The following is a 19,825-nucleotide window of genomic DNA, read 5'->3' on the forward strand; positions in this document are numbered from 1 at the left end:
TATACAAATGTAGAAAGGCAAAGTATAACAGATAGAGTTTGGAGAATAGATCCTAGTCCTATCTGGCTGGAACATAATTGCATAAAATTAGTCATGCAAACGAAATGCAGTGGCACCAATACACAATGTCAAGTAAAGTATGAGATGAAATAACTCTACCAAAGAAATCACCCAAAGACCAATAAAAGATTATGAGACACTGTGACATAACAAATGGAGAGCTGGCCTTGGAGCCTGGAAAACCTGGCTTTCAAGTCCTGCGTGTGACACATCCTCAGGCTAAGTGACCCTGAGCAAGTCAAAACTTCTCAGTGCTCTAGGTAACTTTTAATTCTATAAATTGTGGGGAAGATGCAGGTTTACATTGTTGACAAGAAATTTTCTCAACAAAGTGCAAGGACATGCAATAGATATACAGGGGCATTAGGTTCTCTGGATGTACCTCTCTCCCCACCCTCTGTCTCTAACTTTTCTACTTAGCAGGGCAAGGTTTTGTGACTCATGTAGTTTTTAGAAATCCACCAAGTCAGAGGTATCCTGTCTCCACATGGGTGAGACTTTTCATGTCTTTAGCTGACTAAAGCCAATGAAGTCCCAATCAAGTCAAATTTTATTGCCTTTTAAGGAAAACTAATCATAGTTGTGGGGAACTGGGGACACTCAGTCTCTCACACTATTACTCTATCTCCTTTTTAAAGATTTTTTTCTTTGTTTTTATTTTCTATGCAGATGTTATTATATTTTCTGCTGTAAGGTTTACAGTCATTTATTACAGGGAAATCTTGATTGTTTCCAATTTAATTCTTTATTTGTTGGGTGTTATCCCTAAGTCTTATAGAATATAAGCCCTTTTCCCATAATCTTTCTGCTACTAACATGGATATACCAAGTGCAAAATATCTTACTGATGCTTATTAACTGATGAGGCAATAGCTTATTGATGAATCAGTTTTTATGGAGTGATTCTTTTTCATTATTATCTTCTATATGTAAGTACTTGAAAACAATTATTAATACTACTTTACAAAATCTTTAGTTTATTTCTGTTGCATTGCTGTCATTTTGCATTTTTCTTATTGTCCATGTTCTGCATAAAAATTGCATAGAACTTAGCTTACTGTGCAGTTATGGAGCCACCTTGAATGCTTATTACTTAATGTTACTCATTTTGTTATGCATCATGGAGCACTGTCCTAAAAAGATAGGTGCTGAATTGGTTGGCGAGTATTGTAGTGTTAGAAGTATAGAAATCTGTGGAAGGAAATGGCAAACCACTTTAGTGTCATAAATGGTGTCACAAAGAATTGGACATGACTGAAATGACTGAACAACAATGTAGAGAAATTTATAGAAGTTTCCTGATATTAGGAATAAATGCAAATTATAAGTCTGATGACATCATAAAACATTGAAAAGAAGTGAAAAAGTTTAAGGAGTTGCCAAGTAATGTTTATTAAAGTCTTAGAGGGGTCACAACTCAGTATTCTGTGAATTATTAGACCCATTAGATGGACCACAGATTTAGTGCTGGAGGGGACCTCAGAGGCCATGTAGTCTAACCACATCATTTTATGGATGAGCTGAGGCTCAGAGAGGTTAAGTGACTTGCCCAGGGGCATGCATCGAATAAGTATTGGAAGTGAGATTTGAGCCTACATGTTCCTAACTCCAGGCCCACTGTACAACATGCACTCTCTATAACAAATTTGTAAAGTTGAAAAGGTCCTTAGACGTCATCAAATACAGCCCCTCATTTTACAGATAAGAAAACTGAGACCCAGAGTGGTTATGAGATTTATCCAGGGTCACCCAGCTAGTAAGTATCTGAAGCAGAATTTGGACCTAGGTCTTTTCTTTTTCTAAGTCCAGTGCCCTATCTACTTCACTATACCACCTCAAACATTCCTGCTTGTCTTGACAGTAGGAAGTAGGACCTTGGAATTAATCTGCAATCTGTTCTCTAGAGAGGAGAAGGTGCTTTAAAAAATAGAAACTTTCATGAGAAAAAGATGGTTTGACCATAGAGATACTTGGAACCATATTGTAATAAAAAACAAACAAACCACTTTTCCTTTATTTAAAGCTGAGGCAAGTCAGAGAAATTTTATAAACTCAACTTAGAGGTCATCTCAGAACTATGCCTCCAAAGAGAACAGTGGATTAACCACGTGCCAAATATGCTACTGCATTTGTATGCACCACTGTTAGAAAAAAGGGGTAGATTTGGCTCTGATCATAGAACCAAAAAGTAGACATATAGACACATAGATGGACAGATACAGTGTATTTTTATTAATAGCTTATTTTGTGCCAGGCACTGTATTTAGTTTTGTGTAAGTTCTAAAGGTCACAAAGCCTAGAATGACATGGCAACATATCTGTAAAACTTAGAATGCAATATGATAGTGTTGAGATTCCAAAGGAAGCAGCTAATTGAATAGGATGTTGAACCTGGAATTAGGAAGACCTGAGTTAAAATCCAGTCTCAGACCCTCACTAGCTATGTGGTCCTGGGCAAGTCACTTAGTCTCCGTTTGTCTTAATTCACTGGAGAAGGAAATAGCAAACCATTTCATTCTTTGCCAATATATGGTTCGCCTGGTCACAAAGATTTGGATTTAACTGAAAAACAATACGTATCAATCAAGTCTACCGTTGGAAGCAAAGGAGAATAAAGCCACCAGATTGTTTAGTCAAAGCAGATACTTGATTACAGAGACACCTAGAGGTGAGTTAGCAATTAAGAAAGCAGGTAAGGTTAGAATGGAAAAAATTGAGAGGTCTAATACACACCTTTAAGCAGCACCTGCCCATCATTACTCTTGAGTCCCAACATCTGCCACCAGTTAGCCAAGCTAAGGCAAATACTGAAGAGGTGGCATTTAAAAGTATGTCTGCAAAGAAGGACTCAACCTTCACTGGCCCAAAACCATATTTTCAAGTATGGACACTGAAAGCAAAACAAGGAGCCACACTGAAAATTCAGATTCAAAAGCAGAGACCTTAGAGGATCAAATGAGCAACAGAACAGTGCACAAAACTATTTTTTTCCCTCAGAAAGGTAAGAGACCAAGGGAATGGAAGTCACAGAGTCCTTCTATAGCTCCCACCTGAACGTAACCAGAGGAACAGATCCATTTTCATTAAAGTTGTATATTAAATGGCTATATTAGGTGGCTATATAGATGTATTGGTAAAAAAAAAATTCAGCCTTAGTCCTGTAGAAGCTAAGGTCTCAAATCAGCATTAGGAAAAGAATAATTGACTTGGGAAGTAGATTACATGGAGCCAGTACTTGTGATGAGATTTTTCAAATTCAGGAATGGATCCTGACATATTTAACCTTGGTGACTTCTCACTACCAGAAGAATAGAAAGATTGGTTGAGGTAGAAGCTCAAAAAAAAAAAAAAAATACGTGTGCTTGCTGCGTGGAAATGGGAATACTTGAGAAGCAAGCCCCCAAATCCAATCACTGACTCATGGCTGTTCTAAAACATTGGGAAACCATCTAAAAGAGTGCTTTTTCTTTAAGGAACCCCTCTGGTTGTTTCTTAGGTATGAATTTTAGCTGCTGCTAGGGACAAGGAAGGGCTAAGCTCTTTCCTCTAAGAGATCTCTTTCACTAGACTCATGCTGGAGCAGAGTAACTGGGTTCAGTCCTAGAGGAGCCTAGACTCTACTGAGAGGTGTTAGGTTTTTTAAAAAAAAAAAATACTCTTTACATTTTTTCATACACTCATTTCTTTAGTTTTTTCCATTCTCAGTTCCTTGGGAAAAATTACTTTGTTTATGCTAGATTCATGTCTGGGTTCTCCCCAAAAGGGGAGAGTAGAAAGGCACTCAATGGACAATATAAATCTGATATGGCATACCTATTGATTTCCTTTACAAGAGCTTGCACAAGGATAAATTGACAAGCCTTTAGTAATTACCAACCGATAACTTAGACATCAGAACATGAAACTGTGGGACTGCTGAAAAGGTATTTTATATTTCATCTTGCTCTGCACTGTCCCCCTTAAGGTTAATCTTTTCTGGTAAGCCAGGTCCAGGCTTGGGGCTTTTCTGATTCAGAAACTCCCTTTAGTACCAGTCAGTTCCAATTCTTGGCCTTAAGATCTCAAACCTTTGGAACTCAGCAATTTGCCTTCAAGACTAGACACTTCCATTTCAGGATTTTTGTTTGGGCACCAGTGATTTGGCAACGAAACACAAAGCAGTAAAAGCAGCCAGAGGTTTAGGCTCACCCAATTTAGTTGAGTCCCCCTGATGTCACTACCACATGGAAGCCATAGGCACATTGCTGGGATAACTTGAAGTATGTCAGCAGAGATAGAACTTAATAGAATTGACAGTATCTACTTCTGGAATATAAAAGACAGTTAAGGGTAGGCCACTCACTTCCTTCTAAATATCCTCTAAATCGAGGGTCTCTCCCGAGATCAGTTGCCAATAAGCAGGTTGCTTCATTATCCCCAAAGGGCCATAATCCTTCAGAGTTTAGTCACATATAGCCAGAGGGAAGCATTCATAGACTTCTTCATCCCTAAAACATGCAACTCATTTCTGACTGCAAATGTAATTAATTATCCACAAGAATGGGCAACTCTGCTTGTGCCCTGTTGCAGTTATACAAGACAACCTTATATGACTTAAGCAAAATTACTGGACCTGTTTTCTCATATGTAAAATAAGGGGGCTTAATTAGATGATCTTGATAAAGTTGAGACACATTAACCTAAAGCTTATAAGTGTGGAACCTAAACTAACTTGAAGGCACTAGATCCCATATTGGCTACGTAACTCAAGCAATTTTTGTTCAAATGGTTAAGGAGAAATTACCAGGCTGCTCATCAGCACTTCCAAAAGTGCAGTTAGGGGAACTGAGGTAGAAGGTGGTGAGTGATTTCCTTTGGCCACATAGAGGTAGCCCTAATACAAAGAGTAGTGTCTGTCCTCAGGTAAGGAAACCCTACAAAGTCACAAGACTTTCATTTGGAAAAGAGCTCCACTACCTCCTTTCTTGGTGCTCCCTTTGGCAACTTGCTGGCCTGTCCCAAGACTAGTGAAACGGCTGCTCCGGGCTCCAGTGCCCAGGCCCCGGGATCTTCTCAGGTCATTCCAGAGTGTGTGAAGCTATGTGAGGCTGGGCGCCACCTATCAGGTACAAGAACCTGTGGGCTGAGAGCCTAGGAAGGAGGAAGAAAGGCTAGGGAAGAGGCGGAGGAGGAAGTAGCTTGAGGGCTCCCGGAGCTGCGCTGGTGGTGCCAGTTCACCTGTGCTTTGTTGGGGAGGAGTCGGGCATAGCGTTCTGTCCCCACAGCAGGTAAGTGATACATGGGGGAGAAATGAAAGAGAAATAAACCTATCTGTTCTGTCAGTGGGGATCGAGGGCACCATGAGAGCTGATTTGTCGGTTTTTTTGGATGTCCTATGTCTAGGTTGGGCTGGGGTCTGTTACTTCGAGGCAAGTGTGGCTGGATCGAGGGGTAACTGTTTTCCGTATAACAAACCCAATGCTCCTGCCTAAGCAAGCACGTATATACGGAATGGGAGTTACTCAAAAACCTGAAATAATTACGGATTTTAGACGAATAGGTGAGAAGGGGAAGGAGTCAGTGGATCGCTTGGGATCCAACGCGCTGGTTACTTGTTCAACTTACCCAACCAGCCAAGGACCTGGGGTGCGTAGGCTCCAGACTTCCCGGTTTTTAGCCCCTAGGGGAAGCTTTTCTACACTAATAGTTCTTCATGGGAGGGGGTGGGTGCCTTTTAAAATGCTAAGTTGGTAGGTGTAGGAAGCCCAAATAAAAATCTTTCTTGTAGGAAGAGTGTCTTCTGGCTCTAGAAAGACTTTGGCTCTGGCTACTTAGTCAATTTGCAAGTGAAAGAGACTTTCTTCCTGATGGTTATGGACTCTGGTGGGTAAATTTCCTCTTTTTTCCCCTCAGATACCTTTGGATTAGCACGGAAGGTGAAAACTAGATTTTCTGGCTGAGCTGGTTATTTCTTTGTGGAAAATCACAGCAGGCAAAGATGCCATGGATGTTACGTGAGTAACGTCTGCTTTTGAGTTAATATCAAGTTTATAGGTCATTTAACAACTTGTTTGATGCTATCAGAGCTTTGGTTTTGTGAATGAGAGGGTCTTGTGAAATGTGTGGCCTCTAGGTTTGGATGGAGTACTGTTGACTCTCTAATTCTATGAATAAATAGAAATAGTCTGTGTAACTGGCCTTTGTGGGATACCTTTTCGGGCTAAGAATGAAGATGATTGGGGATGGTGGTGGAAATAATTCAAAGGATATGCTCTTGGCTTAATAGAACAGTTTGAGTCTCTTGGTTCATTTTAAATTCTGAGGGAGCCTTTTACAGGTGTTTAGTTACTTGATCAAATCAGAGAAAAGGATAGACTGCCAATAAAGTAATCTCTGGTAAGAGGAATGCCATTTATTTCAATATGTGTTTTGTCTGAATGTCTTTTTTAACCTTTGAAACTTAGTCCCTTGAAAGGGGGTCAGGTTGTCTCTAAAGTGGGGGAGAAGATTGTTGGTGTAGCAGCATTTTGTGTACTGTAAACCTCTCTCCTTTGAAGAGGAACCCTTGATAGCTTTATTTCTGCTCTAATGTGACTACAGACTCTTTAATTTGATTTTCCACAGGAATAACGTAGCAATACTGAAATGATCACTAAACATAAGAAATGGACCCTACTCAAAAGTGCTTCTGAAGATTATTTTTCTAAACATCAAAGTTTTGAAACTATGTAAATCTATCAGGAACACTTCACACTCTATTGGGAAAATGCTTCTGGGCATGTTTGTTTCCATCGCTGACATCAGTTACTCTTTGCACGGAGACATAGAGTATGTGTATGCATGTGTATTTGTCCCTTCCGCCCTCTGCTCAAAACAATGAAACACACTCCTACCCCCTTTTCTGGCCTTCCCTGGGACTATTTCTTGTTCTTCTAGACCCTTGGGATTTAGAAAATGAAATTCCTGCAGTGGTTTCACAGACTCAGTAGAAGAATGGGAGAAAGTAAGGAAACATCTGCTTACCATATGCCAGGCTTTATGCGAAGGGCTTTACAAATGCCATCTCATTTCATCCTCACAACCCTGGAAGTTCAGCACTATTACCCCCATTTTGTAATTGAGAAACCTGAGGCAGATAGAGGTTAAGGGACTTGCCCAGGGTCATACCTGGTAAATATCTTGAGGCTAAATTTGAACTTTGGTCTTTCCTACTTCGTACTTGTACCGCAGGCTACTTTTAGATCTGACTGAAATCCGAGTGAATTGTTTGAACAGAAGTGATAAAATGGGCCTTGGGGGAAATGACTCACTTTTATATATTTATTGAATACAGATCTGTGATTTCAATGATGTTTGGACCTCTAGGTAAGGAACTTCTTGTACCCTGCAGATCTGTGTTACATCTTTAACTCTAATCTTAGAGTTGCCAAAGGATACTGGGAAGTTAAGTGTCTTACCCAGGGTCACATAGCCAGCCTGAGGTGCAATTTGAACCTTGTGTACTTTACCTTTTCTTTCTTGAAAGGTGTGGTGCTGGGGATGATCTTGAATTTTCCTCCAGCCTTTCATTTCCAAAGGCACTATTCCCATTGCACTTCATGAGTATTTTTTTTTTTTTAATAGATAAGATCCTATTAAAATGAGTTGTTACAGAAGCCTTGTGGGGACGGACCTTGACAAAAGAGCTGGGCTGTGTCTGTGTGAGTTTGGCAGAAGGTTAGGAGCTTCTAATAGTTACTGATCATAGAATGCTTTTGAACATCTACTGTATAAGATTAAGACTCTAGAGTTGGAAGGGACCAGAGAATCCATCTGGTCCAATCCCCCCTCCTCCCTTTAACATGTAAAGTAGATTAAGTGACTTGCCTAAAATCATCAGGATAGTACAGCATTAGAGTAAGCATATTAGAATCCAGAGCCTTCAACTTCACAATTAGTGGTCTTTCCACAGTATCACAGATTTGAATTAAGTAGTGTTTTGCTCTGTGGTTTATGGGCTTAATTGTATTTGAATCTCAAGGTTTTTCTTTATTCTCAGCTTCTGTGGCACCTCTTCTGCTAAGAAAGAGATGCAAAGTGGTTCTTTGTGGGGCAGTATAATTTAAATCTGACTCCTAGTAATATATGATGCTTGGATACTTTTGGCCAGGTCAGTCTCCATCAATCCTGCCTTTGACATATCCAATTTCATCTTATATTGCTTTATCAATGGGCTGAGGTATTAATTTATTGTATCCTCAGTCATATCATTCTTTATTTGATAAATAGCTCTATGTTTGATTTTTTATCAGTTTGTATTTTCAATGTTCAGTCATATTCAACTCTTCATGACTCTGTTTAGGATTTTCTTGGCAAAGATACTGGAGTGGTTTTCATTTCCTTCTCCAACTCATTTTACAGACGAGGAAATGGAGGAAAACTGGGTTAAGTGACTTGCCCAGGATTACTCAGCTAGTATCTATGGCCAGACTTGAACTCAGATGTCATTCTGACTCCAGGCCTGGCACTCTATCCATTACACCACCTATCTGCCCAGCTAAGGTACTTTAAGGCATCCTAAATAAAGGAGATTCTAGTTTTGCTGAAAAATGTGGAGAAAAGTTGTGGGAAATACTTATTGGTGGGAAATACTTTTTTGTACTTTCTCTTCAGTTCCCCCATCCTAGCTGAATCTAGATCTAGAGGATAGTGGTTGTTTTCAGATCTTGTGGGTCACATTGTCCATTTTGAAAGTACAAATTATTTTTTAGTCTCAGCCTCAAACTGTTATCAATAATGATAGTAAGAAATGAATAATAGGCACTTAAAATAATATTTTATTTTTTCCCCAGTTACTTGTAAAGGCAATTTTTAACATTAATTAAAAAAAAATTTTAGTTCCAAATTCTCTTGCTAGCTCCCTTCCCCCCCCCCCCCCATTGTAAGCAATTTGTTATAGGTTATACATGTGTAATCATGCAGAACATATTTCCACTTTAGTCATGTTGTGAAAGAAAACACAAACAACTTCCCCCTCCCCCCCAAGGAAAATAGAATAAAAAAAAGTATGTTTCAATCTGCATTTGAACTCCTTCAGTTCTTTTTCTGGATATAAATAGCATTTTTCATCATGAGCCCTTTGAAATATCTTGGATCATTGTATTGATGAGAATAGTTGTCATTCACAGTTGATCATCATACAATATTGTTGTTACTATGGATGATGTTCTCCTTGTTCTGCTTATTTCACTTTGCATCAGTGCATGTAAATCTTTCCAGGTTTTTCTGAGCACACTCTGCTTGTCACTTCTTATAGTAAACTAGCATTCTATCACAATCATGTACCACAAGTTGTTCACCCATTCCTCACTGGTGGGCATCCCCCAATTTCTAATTCTTTGCCACCACAAAAAGAGCTGAATAGGCCCTTTTATATCCCCTGTGTCTAGATCTCTTGACCCAAAGAGCTGAGAAAATGACACTAAGGTTCATGTAACATCAGAGAATAGCTCAGTAGCCTGAAGTTTCATTAGATTCTTTTGAGGCTCATTTTAGCTCTAATATCAATTTATACAAAGTGCTAAAACTCAGTAAGATTAAGGTAAGTTTTAAGTGATCAAGAAGCCAGAATGTAGGAGGTAACTTAAGTGGAAAAGATTATGGTATATAGACTTGGTTTTTAATGTCAATTATTTAAAATCAATCTTTGATGATTAAATATGCATGTGAAATAAAAATAAGCCAAAGAAAAGGTTTTCACCATGTAAACCAGGGTTTATTAACCTATTTGGGTGCTTTATGGATCCCTTCAGCAGTCTAGTGAAGCTACATGAACTGTTTCTTGAATTAATGTTTGTTGCTTACATGTATAATCGAAAGAAATGCTAAAATTTTAGAGGTTAGTGAAAACAAAGATATATATATTTTTTCAAGTTCATGGACCCTAGGGGTGACTCTGTACGTGTTTCATGATAACTCCTTTTTGCCAAGATTTTGCAACTAAGAGATAATAGTAATTTTGGAGAGAGCAATTTCAATGGAAAGGTCAGATAATAAGCCAAATTAAATTGTAAGGAGTTAAGAAGAGAATGAGATAAGAGAAAGTGGAGGTACCTATTGTAAATGGTCATTTTGAGGAGTTTGGCCATAAAACTTGCAGTCATAGAATGATCATATCAGGATTTTTCAGGATAGAGGAGACATGGGCATGTTTGTAGGCAGTAGGAAATGAACTAGTAGAGAGGGAGGCATTGAAATAGGTGAAAGAGTGAGAGGGTAACCTATTTGAGGAGATGGGATCATTTGAACTCATAGAGAGATTAGCCTTAGTTAGGAGTAAGGCCACCTCATCATGTGAAAGAGGAATAAAGGAGGAGAAAGTGTCAGAAAGCATCTTAGTGACAGGGAATGAGAAAGAGGAAATAAGAGGAATTTCAAGGTGAATAGCCTCCATTTTTTTTTTCTATAAAATATGAGGCAAGGTTCTCAAATGAGGAAATGGGAAGGGGGATCAAAGGGAGATTTGATCTAGATTAAAAGTTTTGGAGGATCCACTGAGGAGAGGGAGAGTGAGATGATAAGGGAGTATAGAACTGTCTTGCAGAAGTGATGGCCTCTTTGAGATTATGTAATATAAATTTGTAATGAACTCAGAGTAGTTGTGTGACTTTCTCCACTTTCATTTAGCAGTATGTATTTGTAGGAGTGAAGGAGTAGTGGGTGTGTGATCTAACCTAGAGACTTGCCTGGGTATAATCAGCAATATAAAGGACCAAAGGATACAGAAGAGTAGGACAGTGTAGAGTTGAATTGGTTCATCAAGGAATCAAGATGGGGAGAAGAAAGAATGACTAGTGGTATTAAGTATTTTTGTACAGATAATGTCTTTCCCATTTTCTTTTGCTGTTTAGTAACTTTTAGTATAAGAACTCAGTACTCTTTCTTACTAGCTCTTGAGTTCTATGGCCTATATATTGGGATTGTAAGTGGATGGGATGTATGACTGAAGACGAAAGAAAGATATTCGTTTGTAGCAGTTGCAGCTATGGGAAGAAGAGTAAATCTCTTTCCTTTCCCAGGGAAGGTTTGAAAGTATCTTACTGTGTGACGACTACCATTCCGTGGCATTATTTACACCCTAAGCATCCCTAGAATTATTTTAATAAAAATTTAGTAGTATTTTATTTTTCTAATTATATGTAAAAACAAATTTTAATATTTGTTGAAAAGTTTTGACTTCCAGATTTTCTCCCTCCCTCCCATGCCTCCTTCCTCCTTAAGACAGTAAGCAATTTGATATTGAGTATGTATGTGCAATCATGTAAAGCATTTCTGTAATAGTTATGTTGTGAAAGAAGAAAAAAACATGAAAAAAATGAAGTGAAAATAGCATGCTTTCATCTGCATTCAGATTCCCTCAGTTCTTTATCAGGGTGTAAATAGCATTATTCCTCATGAGTCTTTTGGAATTGCCTTAGAACTCTGTACTGCTGGGAATAGCTATGTCATTCACAGTAGATCATTAAACGGTGTTGCTGTTTCTGTGTGCTGTGTCCTCTTGTTTCATCTCCTCACTTCACTTTGTATCAGTTCATGTAAGTCCAGGTGTTTTTTTTGAAATTCTGCTCATTATTTCCCTTTTTCTCCCTACTCCCCCACTTAATAGTATTATTTTTTCTAATTACATGTTTTCAGCATTCACTTTTATCAGAATTTGAGTTCCAGATTTTTTTCTCTCTCCTTCCCCTTCCGCCTCCCCAAAGTGGCACGCAATCTGATATAAGCTATACATGTACAATTAGAGTAAACATTTCCACATTAGTAGCGTTGTGAAAGAGCAATCAGAACAAAAGAGATAAGAAAGAAAAAACAACAAAAAAGAAAGCAGTATGCTTTGTTTGGCATTCACACTTCACAGTTCTTTCTCTGGATGTGGATGGCATTTTCCATCTTGAGTCTTTTGGATTTGTCTTAGATCATTGCGTTGCTCAGAAGAACTAAGTCTATCAAAAGGCTATCATCCCACAATGTTGCTGTTACTATATACAATATTCTCCTGGTTCTTCTCACTTCACTCAGCATCATTTCATGTCTTTCCAAGTTTTTCTGCAATCTGCCTGCTCATCATTTCTTATATCAAAATAATATTCCATTACATTCATATACCACAACTTGCCACTCTTTGTGGTGGCAAAGAACTGGAAATTTGGGGAATGACCCAAATTGATTTATACAAGTAGGTCCTTTTCCGTCTTTTGTGATCCCTTTGGACTACAGACCTCTCCAAAAGTGGTATTGCTGGATCAGAATAGTTTGATTGCCCTCTAGGGGTAGTTCCAAATTTATCTCCTGAATGGTTGGATCAGTTCACAACTCCACCAACAATCCAATAGTATTCCAACTTTCCTATATCCTCTCCAGCATTCATCATTTTCCTTTTTTGTCACGTTAGCTCATCTGATAAGTGTGAGGTGGCACCTCAGAGCTGTTTTAATTTGAATTTCTCTAATCAATAATGATTTAGACCAGTTTTTTTTCATGTGAGAATAGATAACTTTGATTTCCTCATCTGAAAATTGCCTGGTCATATCCTTTGACCATTTATCAAATGGGGAATGACTTGTTTTCTTAGGTATTTGCCTTAGTTTTCTATATATTTAAATATGAGGCCTTTATTGGAAACATTTGCTGTAAAGATCTCAGCTTTCTGCTTTCCTTCTAATCTTGGTTGCATTGGGTTTGCTGATGCAAACACTTAATATAATCAAAATGATCCATTTTGCATTTCATACTGCTCTTTCTCTCTTGTTTGATCATAAATTATTCTCTTTATCATAAATCTGACTGGTAAACCATTCCTTGCTTTCCTAATTTGCTTATGGAATCACCCTTTATGTATAAATCATATGCCCATTTTAACCTTATCTTGCTAAATGGTATAAAATGTTGGTCTATACCTAGCTTCTGCCAAACTATTTTTCATTTTTCTCAGAAGTTTTTGTCAAATAGTGAGTTCTTATCCCAGAAGCTGAAGTCTTTGGGTTTCTCAAACAGTAATTTGTTATAGTTATTTACTAACGTGTCTTGTGTACTTAAACTATTCCACTGATCCACTACTCTGCTTCTTAGCCAGTATCAGTTAATTTTGATGATTTCTGCCTTTTATGATTTTTAGATCTGGGATGGCTAGGCCACTTTCTTTTGCATTTTTTACCCTATTAATTTCCTTGATATTTTTGGCCTTTTGTTCTTCCAAGTGAATTTTGTTGTTATTCTAGCTCTCTAAAATAACTTTTTGGTTTTTTAGTAAGGCACTGAAAAAGTAAATTAATTTAGGCAGAATTGTCAGTTTTATATTAACTTAGCCTACCCATGAGTAATTTATATTTTTCCAGTTGTTTAGATATCTTTATTTTTGTAAAAAGTGTTTTGTAATTGTGTTTGTGTAGTTCCTGGGTTTGTTTTGGCACGCAGAATGCCAAATATTTTATATTGTTCACAGTTATTTCAAAGTGGAATTTCTCTTTGTATCTCTCCCTGATGTACTTTGTTGATAATATAAAGAAATGCTGATGATTTATGTGGGTTTATTTTATATCTTGCAACTTTGCAGAAGTTGTTAATTATTTCAAGTAGTTTTTTACTTGGTTCTCTAGGATTCTCTTAAGTACACCATAATATCATCTGTAAAGAATGCTAGTTTTATGTTCTAATTGCTTATTCTAATTCCTTCCATTTCTTTTTCTTCTCTTATTGTGAAAGCTAGCCTTTTTAGTACAATATTGAATAAAAGTGGTGATAATGGGCATCCTTCTTCACCCCTGATCTTACTGGGAAAATTTATGCCCATTACAGATAATGCCTACTGATAGTTTTAGATAGACAATGCTTATTCTTTTAAGGAAAGCTCCCACTATTCCTGTGCCCTCTATCATTTTTTACTAAGAATGGGAGCTGCATTTTTTCAAACTTTTTCCACATCTATTGAGAAAATCACATGATTTCTATTGATTTTGTTAGTGACATGATCAATTATGCTGATACCTTTCTTAATATTGAATTTGCATTTCTGGTATAAATCTCACCCAATCATAGTGTATTATCCTGGTAATAGATTGCTGCAATCTCTTTGCTAATATTTTATTTAAAATTTTTGCATCTATAATCATTAGGGAAACTGGTCTACAATTTTCTTTCTGTTTTGGCTCTTCCTGGTTTAGATATTAGCAATATATTTGTGCCATAAGAGGAATTTGGTAGGACTCCTTTGTCTATTTTTCTAAATAGTTTAGAACATATGGATACTAATTGTTCTTTCAGTGTTTGGTAGAATTCACTTGTAAATCCATCTGGCCTTGGGGCTTTTTTCCATAGCATTCATTGATGGCTTATCAATTTTTTTTTCACTAAAATGAGATTATGTAAATATTCTATTTACTCTTGTTAATCTGGAAATTTTTTTTTTGGTAAATATTCATGTTTCATTTAGATTGTGAGATTTATTGGCACACAGTTGTGTAAAATAGCTTTTAATTATTTCTTTAATGTCTTTTCCACTGGTGGTGAATTCACCCTTTTCATTTTTGATACTGGTAATTTGGTGTTCTTCGTTTTAATCAAATATTTATCTATTTTCTTGTTTTTTCATAAAATCGGCTCTTAATTTTATTTATATATTCAGTAATTTTCTTCCAGTTTTTACTAATCTCTCCTTTTATTTTAAGGATTTCTAATTTGGTGTTTAATTAGAGATTTTTAATTTATTCTTTTTCTAGCGTTTTTAGTTGCGTGCTCAATTTATTGAGCTTCTTTTTCTCTATTTTCTTGATGTAAGAATTTAGAGAAATCAGATTTCCCCTGAGTAATGCTTTGGCTGTATCCTAGAAATTTTGGTATATTGCCCAATTGTTGTCATTCTCTGTAATATAATTATTGATTGTCAGTCTTCTCTTTATTTTTTCCCCTTTCCCCCCTACTTCCCTATAAGGTAAAATAGATTTCTATATCCAGCTGAGTGTGTATGTTATTTCCTCTTTGAGCATACTCTGATGAGAGGAAGGTTCAAACAATGCTCACTTCCCTCCTTTTTTTCCCTCCATTGTAATAGGTCCTTTGTGCCTTTTCATGTAATATAATTTGCTCCATTCGCCTCCCTCTTTCCCCTTCTAGTACAGTCCTTTTTTTATCTCCTATTTTTTTATATTATCGCATCTAAGTTAATTCATACCCACACCCTCTCTCTACATGATTCTCCTAACTGCCTAATGGAGATAGTTAAAAGTTATATGTGTGATCTTCCCATGTAGAGATGTAAACAGTTTAATCGTATCAAATAACCTGTTTTGTTTCTGTCCTGTTTACCTTTTTATACTTCTTTTGAGTCTTGTATATTTTTCAACTGAATTTTCTGTTCAGCTCTGGTATTTTCATCAGGAAAGTTTGAAAGTTCTCTTTTTCATTGAAGGTCTACTTTTCCCCCTGAAATATTACGCTCAGGTTTTCTGGGTAGTTGATTCTTGGTTGATATCCCTCAACTCCTGTGATCCTTTAATGTAGAAGCTCGTAAGGAATGATTAAAACTTTTGTTTCCACAGAAATCATATAGGGAGTCATACAAACCAGAAAGTCTTTGACTTGAGGTGAATGCAGGAAAATAAGTTGATTGTGAAGTTAGTAGTAGGAGGACGTTGATTAAACATTTTCACTACTCAGGCTAATCAGCACACCTAAATTCTCTCCTTTGTTTCTAAGTCAACCCAGGAATTGCCTCTATTGTGTCAACGTGGACCAGAAGAAGCTAACAAAGCATTTCTCTGCCTTTGGCCATTAAGGATGAGGTCTTTAAACTGAGACGCTATCTTGAATAAGGGGGACTTTTCTTACCTTAATATTTTATGAACACATACTTTGTTATGTCATGTTAATGGAAAAGGAAACATAGATATCCTGGATGGTAATTGCAATTGGCACCTTGTCACCTCTCATCTTATTGTATTTACAACCTGTTCAATTAGGAAAATTCCTTTTTCATGCGACAGAGATCATAAAATCGGAGTAATGCAAATATCCTGAGTGGGGATTAAAAGTATTTATGACTTGTCATTCCTTTACTAAATAAAATATAAAGAAAATGAGGATGGAGGGGAGGAGGCTGAAATGTAATCGGGGCTGAGACATATAGGGGGCAGGATGGTGTTTAGGTGTTTTCTGATAGGCTGTGAATCCTGAAGTATTCAGTCAATGGGGAAAAGGGAAGGGAAATCCCAATCCAGATAAAGGATTAAAGCTATGTATTTGTCTTAAACAAATGTGTCTATGCACAGACTTTTGTAAGACATAATAAATGCTTTCCTGGGTTCAGTAGTTAATGTCCTATTTTTTTGCAAACACATTTCTTTTAAAACTACCAAGTCCTGACTGTGACTCCCTTGATGTATGAATTGTTTCTCTCTGGCTGCTTGCAGTATTTTCTCCTTGACCTGAGAGTTCTGGAATTTGGCTATAACATTCCTTGAAATTTTCATTTGGGGATGTCTTTCAGGGCGATTTTCCTTGATAATTTCTTGATATATGCTGTCCAGACTTTTTTGATCATGGCTTTCATTTATAGTCCGATAATTCTTAAATTTTCTCTCTTGTATTTATTGTCCAGGTTGTTTTTTTTCCCCCAATGAATTACTTCACATTTTCTTTTGTTTTTTCATTCTTTTGATTTTGTTTAATTGATTCTTGATTTCTTAAAGTCATTAGCTTCCATGTGCCCAATTCTAATTTTTAAGAAATTTTTTTCAGTGAGCTTTTGTACTTTCTCCATTTGGCCCATTTTCTTTATCAGGGTTTTCTTCAGTGAATTTTTGCATATCTCCTTCCCCATTTTTGTACTTCTTTTGGTGCTCCTTTTTCAATTTGTTACTCTTTTCATGATTCTCTTCCATTACTTTCATTTCTTTTCCCTATGTTTCTTCTACTCTCTTATTTGATTGTTAAAATCCATTTTAAGCTCTTTCAAGGGGACTTTTTGGGCTTGAGACCAAGACACATTCCTCTTTGAGGCTTTGCATGTAGACATTTGCCATTGTTGTCCTCTTCTGAGTTTGTATTTTGATCTTCTCTGTTGCCAAAAAACCTTCTTTGGTCAGGGCTTTTTTGTTTTGTTTTTTTGCTCATTTTCCAGTTTATTTCATGACTTTTAAGGTGCTCCTGGAGCACAGGGGGCATTGTTGCAAGCTTCTTATGCTAGAGTCCAGGGGCCTGGTTACTGGCTTTCTGAGTCTGGGCCTCTGGAACTTACATTTTATTTTGTTTTTAATTTTATTTTTCTAAAACTTAAACATACAATAAGAAAAGACAAAGAAACATTATAAGCTTAAATAAAATAAATAAAAAATTATAAACTTAAATGTACAATAAAATAGATGAAAAAATGATGAAAAATGCAGGACATAAGAGTATTCAAAATATATAGCAATAAATTTCCATTTCAAAACAGCCTATGTAATAAATACTACCTGTTGTGTTGAGAGCTATCCATCTTTTCTTTTCTTCCTTGTAGGGTGTAGAGTGTGTTCAGGAGGACCAGTACCTTTAGTGTGATGACTGCTGAATCCTTTTCAGGGCTGTTTTTCACCTTTGGTGTCCATCTGTTCCACTCACCTCTCACCTGTGGCTCCAAGAAGCTGCAGCACGTGCAGCAGCTACACCCCAGTAAACTATTTCTTCAGGTGGGCTAAACCAGGTTGAGAGTAACCAAGGGGTCTCATCAACTCTATGGATTCAAATATCATTTATATGCTGTGACTCTCAAATCTGCCCTAATCTCTCTGCCAACCTCCAATTTCCTTTTTACCAGCAGCTTATTGGGCATTTTAAATGGAATGGCCTGTTAAATCTTGAACTAAAGTGTCACAAATTGAACTCATTATCTTCACCACCTCACCCCACCTTTACCCTCTGCCAACTTCTACCTCCTTCCAATCTTCCCTGTTACTATCAGGATACTACCAATCATCAGGACACCCAGGCTTACAACCTAAGTGTTATCTTTGAATCCCTACTCTCTCACGCCTTGAATATCCCAATTTCTTGCCTAGACCTATTGATTTTGCCTTCATAAAATCTCTCAATTATGCCCCCCTGACATTGTTACCACCCTGGTACAGACAATTATCTTCTCATGCTTAGATTATTGCAATAGCTTTAAATCTCTCCTCGCTCCAGCCTATCTTGCTTGCATTTACCAAAATAATCTTCCTAAAATGTTACTTCTTTGTTTAATTATTTACCTCCAGGATCAAATATAAAATATCCTGACATTCAAAGCTCTTCATAATTTAGTGACCCCCCTCAGTCTTACAACAATGCCCCCTTCTTCTGCACCCCTACCTCATATTGTATAATCCAGTGACAGTGGCTTCTTTTCTGTTCCCCGTACAAGATATCCTTTCTCATGGCTCCAGATGTTTCCACCAGCTTTCCCCCCCATGCTCTTCCTTCTCATCTCTATGCATCTTGGCTTTTCTGACTTCAACTTCCAGATAAAATCCCATCTACTACAGGAAGCTTTTCCAATCCTTCTTATTTATAGAACATTCACTCTGTTGATTGTTTCCAATTTATTCTTCATATTACTTATTTGTACATTATTATTTGCTTATTGTTTCTCTATTAAGACTGTGAGCTCCTTGAGATCAGAGATTGTCTTTTACCTTTCTTTATATGCCCATACTTTAGTACAGTGGCTTGTACATAGTAGGCATTTAATAAATTGACTGACTGATTTATCACCATACCCCTGTATTACTATTTAAACATTACTTTGAGCTCGGCAGTAATGCGGTAGAACTCTCAGGGAATGAAGTTTTCACCAGACAGAAGACTAGGTTGGATGATGATGATAACTGGCCATCCGTTGTCTCATTTGTATCTCTTATCACTGTGGCATAGAACCACATTTTTTTTCCATTCATTATTTAGAAAATCTTTAGAATGCAAAGGAATACTGATAACAAATATAGAAAAAGTCACGAAATATTAAGTAGAAATACTTTCTGTTTTCAAGTGTATACAATATTTTTGTGTCAATTGACACACTTGGTCCTTCTGTTTTCCTAATGTTGATTAATTTTGCATCCCTGATATGGAAACTAGTGGAACCTAGTCAACAATTTTTTTGTTAAAATTTTCTTTAAAATATTTAACTCTAGATTGGAATATTTTTTTCCCTTTGATAGTTGCTTTACAGCAAGTAAAATTTCATTTTCAGAATTTGGGTTATTAAAAGTTTCTATTTTATGTTCTTTTAATTTAAGTAATTTAAGTTTTTGTAGAATGTTTTTTTTTCAAATCCTCAGTTGTGTTGTGTACATAGTAGATTCTGCTAATAGTAATAATTTATTCTCTGAGTATTACTTTGTGTGACATTTAAAAAGTTTAAGAGTCATAATTTCTGGGTAATCAACCATTTTATTACTAATGATGTCATTTTATTAATAAAAGGAATGGTTATTTAGTTTTTGGAATAAAGACAACTTATGGTGGCATGCTCACAGTTTATGTACTTTTGGAAAAGGGGGTACACTTGAGGGTGAAAATCAACTCTAACTGGTTAACAAGTGACAGAATGAGAAGTAGGCTTATTTTAATGAGGTCCAGAGGTAAGTGACACTGAGCACTCAGATGTTGATCAAAGAGACTTAACAATTTCCATTATCACCTATCTGCTGAAATGAAGAATCCACATTTTCCCAGATCTGTCTGAGTAAACCCAGTGAGCAGGAATCCACTTATTGACCTAAACTTAGAATTTCTT

At 36.8% G+C, this 19,825-nt stretch overlaps 1 protein-coding gene across 4 annotated transcripts in view; it reads left to right on the top strand.

Moving 5' to 3' along the window:
• The first annotated feature begins 5,214 nt into the window (after positions 1-5,214).
• TMPRSS2 (transmembrane serine protease 2) overlaps positions 5,215-19,825 on the top strand; it is a 161,490-nt gene continuing 146,879 nt past the window's right edge. For 2 of the 4 annotated variants that reach the window (XM_072614769.1, XM_072614774.1), the window contains exons 1-2: positions 5,215-5,327; positions 5,953-6,053. The gene's annotated coding sequence lies outside the window, so the exon portion shown is untranslated. The remainder of the gene's footprint in view (positions 5,328-5,952; positions 6,054-19,825) is intronic. The other 2 variants (XM_072614772.1, XM_072614770.1) reach the window with 1 other exon arrangement.

Source organism: Notamacropus eugenii, chromosome 5 (assembly GCF_028372415.1).
Source record: "Notamacropus eugenii isolate mMacEug1 chromosome 5, mMacEug1.pri_v2, whole genome shotgun sequence".
Lineage (NCBI taxonomy): Eukaryota > Metazoa > Chordata > Mammalia > Diprotodontia > Macropodidae > Notamacropus > Notamacropus eugenii.